This window comes from Arachis hypogaea, chromosome 17 (genome assembly GCF_003086295.3).
Source record: "Arachis hypogaea cultivar Tifrunner chromosome 17, arahy.Tifrunner.gnm2.J5K5, whole genome shotgun sequence".
Lineage (NCBI taxonomy): Eukaryota > Viridiplantae > Streptophyta > Magnoliopsida > Fabales > Fabaceae > Arachis > Arachis hypogaea.
This window is the reverse complement of record NC_092052.1, coordinates 35252229-35265601: the sequence shown is the minus strand read 5'-3', so window position 1 is coordinate 35265601 and position 13373 is coordinate 35252229. Positions and strand designations below refer to the sequence as shown.

At 39.7% G+C, this 13373-nt stretch overlaps 1 non-coding gene across 1 annotated transcript; it reads left to right on the top strand.

Annotated features, from left to right (window-relative positions):
• Positions 1-12333: 12333 nt before the first annotated feature.
• On the top strand, positions 12334-12441 carry LOC112768737 (small nucleolar RNA R71). Its single transcript, XR_003186132.1, has one exon. It is a non-coding gene; the product is annotated as a small nucleolar RNA R71 (small nucleolar RNA).
• Positions 12442-13373: the final 932 nt, after the last annotated feature.

The following is a 13373-nucleotide window of genomic DNA, read 5'->3' as shown; positions in this document are numbered from 1 at the left end:
ATTTAGATGGTCCTGCATTTGATTGGTTTTGTTCTTTGCCTGCAGATTCTATTTTTCATTTTCGGGAAATAGCAAAGCTTTTTGAGGATCACTTTGCTGGATCTGCCATCTACCTACATGATTCCGACTACCTGAACACAATCAAACAAGGCCAGAATAAAGGTTTGAAGGACTACATGACTCGTTTCACAAAAGTGGCCATGAGCATACCAGATCTCCATCTCGAGGTGCATTTGCATACCATCAAAAGTGGACTCCGACCAAGCAAATTCCAAGAAGCAATCGCAGTAGGCAAACCAAAGACCCTGGCCAAGTTTTGCGAAAAAGCAAAAGGACATATGGACATTGAGGAACTATGACAAGCTCGGAAGGTGGACAAACCTCAGTATAAAGACGAGGATAAAACTCGATACAGTAAGAAGAATTTCAAGCTAACCCCTCGCTATAAGTCATACACTCAGTTCAATACAAAGAGAGACGACATCATCAAAGAAATTTTCAACTCCAAGTTGATCAAACCTCCGCGAAAATCTGGCACCTATTAGGATGCAAAAAATATCGACAAATCAAAATATTGCACCTTATCAGAAGCACGGACACACTACTGACGAGTGCATCATTGTTAAAGACCTCCTAGAGTGACTAGCTCGTCAAGGTCACTTGGACAAGTATATCAGTGGCCACATACAAAGGTGTAACCCATTTCCTGCTGACAATTCCTCGGTAGGACAACACTCCCGTGACAAAGAAAGGGGGACTTCAGGCCACCCCGATCAACCACGAGGAGTTATTAACCGCATTTCTAGAGGTTTTGCAGGAGGAAGAGCCACAAACTCGGCAAGGAAGCGTTCGTACCGAGCTATGCTATCGGTGGAAAGCAACCTCGGCAACAACCAAGCGCCCTCACATTTTCCTCAAATGACATTTCAGGCTTCTGACTTCAATGCAAATATCACAAATCTAGATGACCCAATCGTCATCTCCATCTAAATAGGGGACCTTTTGGTACGAAAAGTACTACTGGACCTTGGAAGCAGCGCCAATGTTCTTTTCTATTCTACATTTCAGAAAATGAAGCTGAGCAACAACATACTTCAACCTTCCGCTGGAGATTTAGTCGGATTCTCAAGGGAACGAGTCCCGGTATTGGGCTCTGTGTGGTTACAAACCACACTGGGTGAGCATCCGCTATCAAAAACTTCAATTGTTCAATATTTAATTGTCGACTGCTTTAGCCCTAATAATTTAATACTCGGCCGACCCTTTTTATAACGGTTTGCCGCTATAGTATCTACAATTCATCTTTGCGTTAAGTTTCCTGTGCAGGATGACCTCATTGCGACTATTCACAGCGACAATCATGAAGCTCGCCAGTGTTATAACATCAGCTTGAAAAAGCCTGGCCAAGCTATGGGTCCACAAGTAAATAGCGTTTGCAATTCTGCCAACCTCCCAACCCTTGCCGACCTTAACCCAAGGGCCGATGACTTCAAAAGACCAACCCCAACAGAGGATTTATAAAAGGTTTATTTTAACAATGACCCTAACAAATTTACTTATGTAGGAACCACACTTAGGCCAGAAGAGAAAGCTTTATTTCAGGAGTTTCTACAACAACATGCCGATCCCTTCGCTTGGACTCTTGCCGACATGCCCGGCATTAGTCCCTCAGTTATCTCACACAAGTTGGCACTAGATCCATGACGAACGGGTTTCTGTCAGTAAAGAAATTCACAAATAAAGTCTCATTGTAAGTATAGTTTCTAAACCAACAGAGAATCCTTTCGTACAAAAACTTTGGTTGTCACAAGTAACAAAACCCAATAAAATTTATAACCGAAGTATTTAAACCTTGGGTCGTCTCTCAAGGAATTGCAAGGAGGTGTAGTTATTATTGGTTATGAATTTTCTGAGAAATTTTAAGAGTTGAATAACAGAAAAGTAAAGGATTGTGAATTAAGGCAATATAAATTAAAAAAGATTTATATAATTAAATAAAAAGCCTTGACCGGGGGAAGATTAATTGGAAGTTCTATCCTTGTTGGATTTTCTCAAGTGTGGTATCAAAAGGTTGTTGTTTTCACTTAGTTAACCCTTACTAAATAAAGGAAAGTTAAGTGATTGAGCTAACTCTTATTCGCAAATCCTAGTCCTCTCCCTTGGGAAGGTCTAGCGTTAGTAAATAGAGAATTAGCCAACAACTTCTAATTTAACTAATCACTTGAGCATTCTAACTCAAGTGTCTCCTCTTAATCAACCCCCATGTCAAGTTGGGAGTCTACTCTGTCATCATGCATACCATTTTCGTTGTTGGGAGTTTGGAATAGAAAAGAGACATGATAATGGAAATAAAATTGAAAGTAATTAAATAAATAATAAAATTGAGAAGAAACAAATTAAATTAGAAGAAAAATCAAATTAAAGGAACATTGAACCTAGAATGAAGAATAGATAAACCTAAAACTAAGAGAAATCCTAAATCCTAAATCCTAAGAGAGAGGAGAGAGCCTCTCTCTCTAGAAAACTACATCTAAAACCTAAAATTGTGAATTATGGAGTTGTGTGAATAAATGAATGGATTCTCCCACTTTATAGCCTCTAATCTGTGTTTTCTGAGCCAAAAATTGGATAAAAAACAGCCCATAAATCGCCCCCAGCGATTTCTGATACGTCCAGTACGCGGCAAAGTCACGCGTACGCGTCGTTCACGCGTACGCGTGGATTGAATTTTCTCCAGGTCACGCGTACGCGTGATCCACGCATGCGCGTCACCTATCTTCGAAGAAGCTTTGGGAAATTATATATCGTTGCGAAACCCCAAATGTTAGCTTTCCAACGCAACTAAAACCGCCTCATTTGGACCTTTGTAGCTCAAGTTATGGTCGATTTAGTACCAGGAGGTCAGGCTGGACAGCTTTAGCAATTCCTTCAACTTCTTGTATTCTTTCCACTTCTGGATGCCTCCCTTCCATCCTCTAAGCCATTCCTGCCCTTTAATCCCTGAAAACACTTAACACACATATCACGGCATCGAATGGTAATAAAAGAGGATTAAGATTAGCTAAATTAAGACCAAAGAAACATGTTTTCAATCATAGCACAAAATCAAGAAGGAAAATGTAAAACATGCAATTACATGAAAAAATGTGAGTATAGTGGATAAAATCCACTCAATTAAGCACAAGATGTACCACGAAATAGTGGTGCATCAAATCTCTCCACACTTAAACATTAGCATGTCCTCATGCTAAGCTCAAGAGGAACTATAAGAGTGAAGAGGAATGGTAGAAAGTATGTAATGCAACCTATTTATACAGATGCAACTATATGCAAAATGCTTTTACCTACTTGGTTTAAAAGTAACTAAATTCTCCAAGAATAAATATGCACTGGATCTCACTAATTCAAATCACAAAATAAAGTACAAGTGAACTTGCAAGAAGAAAATAGCTCATGAAAGCCGGGAACAAAGAATCGAGCATCGAACCCTCACTGGAAGTGTATACACTCTAATCGCTCAGGTGTTTAAAGTTCGACTCTCTCAATTCTCAACTAACCTTGCTTTCTAAAGCTTGATTTTCCTCTACCAATCAACACAAATTTGATGCACAAATACACATATCAAGAGGTCTTTTAAGGGTTGTAATGGGGTTAGGTTAAAAGGTAGGATTGTATTTGGTCAAATGGACTAAAATCTGAATCCTTAATTAACCTAAACTTTCTACCTAACTTAAGACAATCCATGTAATCACAATACAAAACCTAACTGTCCATTAACCATATTTTGCACATATTCATGCATCCTGATTTGAGTATAGTACATATGCATTGCTATCACCATTTACTTTGGGAAATTTTGTCCCCTTTTATTATTTGCTCTTTTTTCTTTTCTTTTTCTCCTTTATTTTTTTCCTTTTTTTTTCCTTCTTTTTTTTTCTTTTTATTTTATTTTATTTTATTTTTTTAATTTTCTCAATGCATATGATTAAATTATTGAATGCATGAACATGTCCTAAACATTTCTTTCATATTCTCATAAAGATATACAACGCCCAATTCTTAAACCAAACGTTTCCAAACCCAACATCCCCACACTTAAATCATGAACACTCTTACTAGTCTAAGCTAACCAAGGATTCAAATTAAGGACATTATTGTTTTCTGCTTAGAGTTAGTGATGAGCTAAAGTAAAAAATAAAGGGGTAAAATAGGCTCAAAATTGGTTTGCAAGGGATAATGAAAGGTAAGGCCATATGGGTATGTAAGCTTAGTGAAATAAGGCCTCAATCATATAAGTACATGCATACATCAAATAATGGAAATATATAATTAAGCAAGACAAAGATCACAATTTTAGAGAGAACAACCCACACCAAAAATAAAATATTGGTTGATAGAATGCAACCAATTCAAATAGGCTCAAAATCTCACAGGTTTTGTGTGTTCGAGCTCTAAACCATGTTCTAGTATAATATTCCTTCAAATAAGTTTATCAAAAATTTTAAATCAAATTAGTGAAATGTTATAAAAAGTTTTTTGAAAAAGAAAATATTACTTCAACCAAGTAGTGGTAAAATATGCACAAAATCAAGCAAACATGCAATCAAACATGCAAATGCAACAATGAACTAACAAAGAAAATTAAACATTGGTGCTGAAAAGAAGGTAACTAACCCACGGAAGTCGGTATCAACCTCCCCACACTTAAAGATTGCACCGTCCTCGGTGCATGCTAAGATGTGCAAGTGGACGGGTTGCTCCAACTGACACTTTTCTCCATAGATTGTGTAGATGGACTTCTTTGTCGTCCCTATTGAAAAGCTTCTCATTTCCCTTCTCGGTGGCCATCCTGAAAGAAGAGGAAAGAGAAGAAAAGTAACCCAGAAATAAAGATAAGAAAAAAAATAAAGTATGGGTGGGTTAATGCCGAATAATGAGGGTCTCAATTATATGGTAGCTACAACATGCAAGTGAGAAAAAAGTAGAAGCAAATGGCATATCAATAGTGTAAAAGTTGCAACAATGGGAGAGAGTGTGGGTAATGCAAGATAATATAAATTCATGTCAATGCAAAAGGGATATATGTATCATAAAAGATTGGCATTGACAGATAAATAATATCATCCAATAGTGTAAAACAAGTCACTAAGCACCAAAAGAAAGCAAGAGAAATGCAATAGTGGAATAAGGACATTTAATACCAATAGAAAAATAATAAACACAGAAAAAAAACAAAAACATGCATACAGTTAAAATGCAATGAATGAAAGAGTGTAAATGTAATGAGGAAAAAAAATGAGAATGAAGAGGGAGGAAATGAAAGTAGGAAAGGAGGAGGAAAGAATGAGAAATGAGAGAGAAAAAGAGAAGAATGGAATCTGTGAAGCGATGCGTAAGCATCGCCCATGCGTACGCGTGGGTGTGCAAAAGAAGAGGCAACGTGTAAGCGTCGTCCACGCTTACGCGTGGCTGAGCAAGAATCCTAGTGACACGTAAGCGTCGGTCACGCGTACGCGTGACCACTGGTTGTGCTAAACGCATAATACCAACACCAAGGCAGCACAACTCTCGGCCAAATTACCCATTGACGCCGATCTGGCAATCCACGCGTACGCGTCGCTGATGCTTACGCGTGGGGAGACTAAAATACGGGTGACGCGCACGCGTCATCCATGCGTACGCGTGGGTTGGCTCGTTGGTGCACGAAGTTGTAATCTCAGGTAACGGCGCCAAAAACTCTGTACGCACGTCTTAATAAATTGTTTTTCATTCACAACTTCGATACAACTAACCAGCAAGTGCACTGGGTGGTCCAAGTAATAAACCTTACGTGAGTAAGGGTCGACCCCACGGAGATTGTTGGTATGAAGCAAGCTATGGTCATCTTGTAAATCTCTGTCAGTCGGATAATAATTGATTATGGAGTTTTCAAAAATAATTAATTAATAGGCAGAAAATAAAGATAGAAATACTTATGTATATCATTTGTGAGAATTTCAGATAAAGGTATAGAGATGCTTTCGTCCCTCTGAACTTCTGCTTTCCTGCTGTCTTCATCCAATCAGTCCTACTCCTTTCTATGGCTGGCTTTATGTAAGGACATCACCATTGTCAATGGCTACTTTTCATCCTCTCTGGAAAATGGTCCAATGCGCTGTCACTGCATGGCTAATCATCTGGAGGCATCACCGTGGTCAATGGCTGCATCCTATCCTCTTGTGAAAATGGTCCAAATGCTCTGTCACAGCACGGCTAATCATCTGAGGTTCTCGATCATACTGGAATAGGATTCACCCTCCTTTTGCGTCTGTCACTACGCCCAGCACTCGCGAGTTTGAAGTTCGTCACAGTCATTCAATCCCAGAGTCCTACTCGGAATACCACAGACAAGGTTTAGACTTCCCGGACTCTCATGAATGCCGCCATCAATCTAGCTTATACCACGAAGATTCTGATTAAGAGATCCAAGAGATAATCATCCAATCTAAGGTGGAACGGAAGTGGTTGTCAGGCATGCATTCGTGGGGGAATGATGATGATTGTAACGTTCATCACATTCATGTTGAAGTGCGAATGAATATCTTAGAAGCGGAATAAGTTGAATTGAATAGAAAAACAGTAGTACTTTGTATTAATTCATGAGGAACAGCAGAGCTCCACACCTTAATCTATGGAGTGCAGAAACTCTACCGTTTGAAAATACATAAGTGAAAGGTTCAGGCATGGCTGAATGGCCAGCGCCCATGATCTAAGAACCAGACGTCCCAAGATGATCAAAAAAGATGAAAATACAATAGTAAAAAGTCCTATTTATACTAAACTAGTTACTAAGGTTTACAGAAGTAAGTAATTGATGCATAAATCCACTTCCGGGGCCCACTTGGTGTGTTCTTGGGCTGAGCTTGAAGTTTACACGTGGAGAGGTCATTCTTGGAGTTGAACGCCAGTTTGTAACGTATTTCTGGCGTTCAACTCTGGCTTGTAACGTGTCTCTGGCGTTTAACTCCAGACAGCAGCGTAGAGCTGGCGTTCAACGCCCTTTTACATCGTCTAAACTCGGCCAAAGTATAGACTATTATATATTGCTGGAAAGCCCTGGATGTATACTTTCCAACGCAATTGGAAGCGCGCCATTTTGAGTTCTGTAGCTCCAGAAAATCCACTTTGAGTGCAGGGAGGTCAAAATCCAACAGCATCAGCAGTCCTTCTTCAACCTCTGAATCTGATTTTTGCTCAAGTCCCTCAATTTCAGCCAGAAAATATCTGAAATCACAGAAAAACACACAAACTCATAGTAAAGTCCAGAAATGTGAATTTAACATAAAAACTAATAAAAACATCCCTAAAAGTAACTAGATCCTACTAAAAACATACTAAAAACAATGCCAAAAAGTGTATAAATTATCCGCTCATCACAACACCAAACTTAAATTGTTGCTTGTCCCCAAGCAACTAAAAATCAAATAGGATAAAAAGAAGAGAATATACTATAAATTTCAAACTATCAATGAAATATAGCTCCAGTCAGATGAGCGGGACTTGTAGCTTTTTGCCCCTTGAATAGTTTTGGCATCTCACTTTTTCCATTGAAGTTCAGAATGATTAGCATCTATAGGAACTCAGAGTTCAGATAGTGTTATTGATTCTCCTAGTTCAATATGTTGATTCTTGAACACAGCTATTTTATGAGTCTTGGCCGTGGCCCTAAGCACTTTGTTTTCCAGTATTACCACCGGATACATAAATGCCACAGACACATAATTGGGTGAACCTTTTCAGATTATGACTCAGCTTTGCTAAAGTCCCCAATTAGAGGTGTCCAAGGTTCTTAAGCACACTCTTCTTTTGCTTTGGACCTTGACTTTAACCGCTCAGTCTCAAGTTTTTACTTGACACCTTCATGCCACAAGCACATGGTTAGGGACAACTTGGTTTAGCCGCTTAGGCCAGGATTTTATTCCTTTAGGCCCTCCTATCCACTGATGCTCAAAGCCTTGGGATCCTTTTTATTTACCCTTGCCTTTTGGTTTTAAGGGTTATTGGCTTTTTGCTCTTGCTTTTTGGTTTTAAGAGCTTTGGCTTTTTCTGCTTGCTTTTTCTCTCTCTTTTTTTTTTCGCTATTTTTTTTTCTTCTGCAAGCTTTGTTCTTTGCTGCTTTTTCTTGCTTCAAGAATTATTTTTATGATTTTTCAGATTATCAAATAACATGTCTCCTTGTCATCATTCTTTCAAGAGCCAACATATTTAACATTCTTAAACAACAACTTCAAAAGACATATGCACTGTTCAAGCATTCATTCAGAAAACAAGAAGCATTGTCACCACATCAATATAACTAAACTAAGTTCAAGGATAAATTCGAAACTCATGTACTTCTTGTTCTTTTGAATTAAAACATTTTTCATCCAAGAGAGGTGATGGATTCATAGGACATTCATAACTTTAAGACAAAGTTACTAAATACTAATGATCATGTAATAAGACACAAACATGGATAAGCACTTAACATAAAGAAAACGAAAAACAGAGAATGTAAGAACAAAGAATGAATCCACCTTAGTGATAGTGGCATTTCCTTCTTGAGGAACCAATGATGTCCTTGAGCTCTTCTATGTCTCTTCCTTGTCTTTGTTGCTCCTCCCTCATTGCTTTTTGATCTTCTCTAATTTCATGAAGGATGATGGAGTGCTCTTGATGTTCCACCCTTAATTGTCCCATGTTGGAACTTAATTCTCCTAGGGAGGTGTTGATTTGCTCCCAATAGTTTTGTGGAGGAAAATGCATTTGAGGTATCTCCGGGATCTCATGGTGATGAGCTTCATGCGTCTCTTGAGCTCCATGAATGGGCTCTCTTGTTTGCTCCATCCTTTTCTTAGTGATGGGCTTCTCTTCCTCAATGGGAATGTCTCCTTCTATGTCAATCCCAGCCGAATTGCATAGATGGCAAATGAGGTGAGGAAAAGCTAACCTTGCCATAGTGGAGGACTTGTCAGCCACCTTGTAGAATTCTTGAGGTATAATCTCATGAACCTCCACCTCTTCTCCAATTATGATGCTATGGATCATGATGGCCCGGTCTATAGTAACTTCAGACTGGTTGCTAGCAGGAATGATTGAGCGTTGAATGAACTCCAACCATCCTCTAGCTACAGGCTTAAGGTCCAGTCTTCTCAGTTGAACCGGTTTGCCTTTTGAGTCAATCTTCCATTGAGCTCCTTCCACACATATGTCCATGAGGACTTGGTCCAACCTTTGATCAAAGTTGACTCTCCTTGTGTAGGGGCGTGCGTTCTCTTCCATCATTGGCAAGTTGAACGCCAACCTTACATTTTCCGGACTAAAATCTAAGTATTTTCCCCGAACCATTGTAATATAATTCTTTGGATTCGGGTTCTTACTTTGATCATGGTTCTTATTGATCCATGCATTGGCATAGAAATCTTGAACCATTAGGAGGCCAACTTGTTGGATGGGGTTTGTTAGAACTTCCCAACCTCTTCTATGGATCTCATGTCGGATCTCCGGATACTCATTTCTCTTGAGTTTGAAAGGGACCTTGGGGATCACCTTCTTCTTGGCCACAACATCATAGAAGTGGTCTTGATGAGCTTTGGAGATGAATCTTTCCATCTTTCATGACTCGGAGGTGGAAGCTTTTGTCTTCCCTTTCCCTTTTCTAGAGGATTCTCCGGTCTTGGGTGCCATCAATGGTAATGGAAAAACAAAAAGCTTATGCTTTTACCACACCAAACTTAGAATATTGCTCGCCCTCGAGTAAGAGAAGAAAGAATAGATGAAGAAGAAGAAGAAAATACGGAGGATAGGAGGGAGAGGTGTATTCGGCCAAGAAGGGGAAGAGAGGGTTGTGTTGTGTGAAAATGAAGAAGAATGGAGGGCTTTATATAGGGAAGGGAGAGGGGGTTAAGGTTCGGCCATATGGGTGGGTTTGGGTGGGAAATTGATTTTGAATTTTGAAGGTAGGTGGAGTTTATGAGGTAGGTTTATGGGGAAGAGTGGATGATGTGAGTGGTGATAGGGAAGAGAGATTGAGGTGATTGGTGAAGAGTTTTGGGGAAGAGTGTTTATTGGGAAGAGAGGATGAACATTGAGAAGAGGGAAGAGAGTGAGTGGTGGTAGGTGGGGATCCTGTGGGGTCCACAGATCCTGAGGTGTCAAAGATTTGCATCCCTGCACCCATTAGGCATGTAAAATGCCTTTGCATACAATTCTGGCGTTTAAACGCCGAACTGATGCTTGTTCTGGGCGTTCAACGCCCAGATGCAGCATATTTCTGGCGTTGAACGCCAGCCAGATGCTTGTTTCTGGCGTTCAGCGCCAGCTCTTCTTCACTGTGCATTTCTGGCGTCTGAACGCCAGGATGCTGCTTGTTTCTGGCATTCAACGCCAGAAACATGCTCTGTTCTGGCGTTGAACGCCAGACAGATGCTCCTTACTGGCGTTTAAACGCCAGTGAGATCCTCCTCCAGGGTGTGATTTTTCTTCTGCTGTTTTTGATTCCGTTTTCAATTTTTATATTTATTTTGTGACTCCACATGATCATGAACCTAATAAAACATGAAATAACAATAAAAATAAAATTAGATAAATAAAAATTGGGTTGCCTCCCAACAATCGCTTCTTTAATGTCAATAGCTTGACAGTGGGCTCTCATGGAGCCTCACAGATGTTCAGAGTATTGTTGAGACTCCCCAACACCAAACTTAGAGTTTGGTTGTGGCCTCCCAACACCAAACTTAGAGTTTGACTGTGGGGCTCTGGTTGACTCTGTTTTGAGAGAAGCTTACTGTGCCTCTTTTCCATGTTTACAGAAGGATGTCCTTGAGTTTTAAACTCAAGGGAGTCCTCATTCAATTGAAGGACTAGTTCACCTCTGTTAACATCAATCACAGCTCTTGCTGTGGCTAGGAAGGGTCTTCCAAGGATGATGGATTTATCCTCATCCTTCCCAGTATCTAGGATTATGAAATCAGCAGGGATGTAAAGGCCTTCAACCTTTACTAACATGTCCTCTACTTGTCCATAAGCCTGTTTTCTGGAATTGTCTGCCATCTCTAATGATATTTTAGCAGCTTGTACCTCAAAGATTCCCAGTTTCTCCATTACAGAGAGTGGCATGAGGTTTATTCCTGACCCCAGGTCACATAGAGCCTTCTCAAAGGTCATGGTGTCTATGGTACAAAGTATTAGGAACTTTCCATGATCCTGTTTCTTCTGAGGCAATCTCAGTTGATCCAATGCATTTAGTTCATTGGTGAACAGGGGAGGTTCATCTCCCCAAGTCTCATTACCAAATAAATTGGCATTCAGCTTCATGATTGCACCAAGGAACTTGGCAACTTGCTCTTCAGTAACATCCTCATTCTCTTCAGAAGAGGAATACTCATCAGAGCTCATGAATGGCATAAGGAGGTTCAATGGAATCTCTATGGTCTCTAGATGAGCCTCAGAGTCCTTTGGTTCCTCAGAGGGAAACTCCTTATTGATCACTGGACGTCCCAGGAGGTCTTCTTCCTTGGGATTCACGTCCTTCTCCTCTCTTGTGGGTTCGGCCATGATGGTCAATTCAATGGCCTTGCACTCTCCTTTTGGATTTTCTTCTGTATTGCTTGGGAGAGTACTAGGAGGGATTTCAGTGACCCTTTTACTCAGCTGGCCCACTTGTGCCTCCAAATTTCTAATGGAGGACCTTGTTTCATTCATGAAACTTACAGTGACCTTAGATAGATCAGAGACTAAGTTTGCTAAATTAGAGGTATTTTGTTCAGAGTTCTCTGTCTGTTGCTGAGTGGATGATGGAAAAAGTTAACTATTGTTAAACCTATTTCTTCCACCATTATTAAAGCTTTGTTGAGGCTTTTGATCCTTCCATGAGAGATTTGGGTGATTTCTCCATGAGGGATTATAGGTGTTTCCATATGGTTCACCCATGTAATTTACCTCTGCTATTGCAGGATTCTCAGGATCATAAGCTTCTTCTTCAGAAGATGTCTCTTGAGTACTGTTGGATGCAGCTTGCATTCCATTCAGACTCTGAGAAATCATATTGACTTGCTGAGTCAATATTTTATTCTGAGCCAATATGGCATTCAGAGTATTAATTTCAAGAACTCCCTTCTTCTGAGGCATCCCATTACTCACAGGATTCCTCTCAGAAGTGTACATGAACTGGTTATTAGCAACCATGTCAATGAGTTCTTGAGCTTCTGCAGGCATTTTCTTTAGGTGAATGGATCCACCTGCAGAAGTATCCAATGACATCTTAGCTAATTCAGACAGACCATCATAGAATATATCCAGGATGGTCCATTCTGAAAGCATGTCAGAAGGACACTTTTTGGTCAGTTGCTTGTATCTCTCCCAAGCTTCATAGAAGGATTCACCTTCCTTCTGTCTGAAGGTTTGAACATCCACTCTAAGCTTGCTCAGCTTTTGAGGAGGAAAGAACTTGGCTAAGAAAGCCGTGACCAGCTTATCCCAAGAGTTCAGGCTATCTTTGGGTTGAGAGTCTAACCACACTCTAGCTCTGTCTCTTACAGCAAAAGGGAAAAGCATGAGCCTGTAGACTTCAGGATCTACTCCATTAGTCTTAACAGTATCACAGATCTGCAAGAATTCAGTTAAGAACTGAAAAGGATCTTCAGATGGAAGTCCATGAAACTTGCAGTTTTGTTGCATCAGAGAAACTAATTGAGGTTTCAGCTCAAAATTGTTTGCTCCAATGGTAGGGATGGAGATGCTTCTTCCATGTAAATTGGAATTAGGTGCAGTAAAGTCACCGAGCATCCTCCTTGCATTATTATTATTTTCGGCTGCCATCTCCTCTTCCTGTTCGAAAATTTCTGACAGGTGCTTGCTGGATTGTTGTAATTTAGCTTCTCTTAGTTTCCTCTTCAGAGTCCTTTCAGGTTCTGGATCTGCTTCAACAAGAATATTCTTGTCCTTGCTCCTGCTCATATGAAAAAGAGGGCACAGAAAAATAATAATAATAGGGATCCTTTTTACCACAGTATAGAGGTCCCTGTGTGAGTAGAAGAAAAGAAGAAGAAAAGAATGTAATGTAAAGAAAGAAACACAAGGGTGGGGAGAGCAGAGATGTGAGATGAAGAGAAGTGTTAGTAGATGAATAAATAAATAGAAGGAGATGAGAGAGAAGGATTTTCGAAAATAGTTTTTGAAAAAGGTTAGTAATTTTCGAAAATTAGGAATAAAATTAAAATAAAAAATTAAAATAATTAGTTAATTAAAAAGAATTTTTGAAAAAGAGGAAGATATTTTTGAAAATTAGAGAGAGAGAGTTAGTTAGGTAGTTTTGAAAGAGATAGGAAACAAACAAAAAGTTAGTTAGTTAGTTG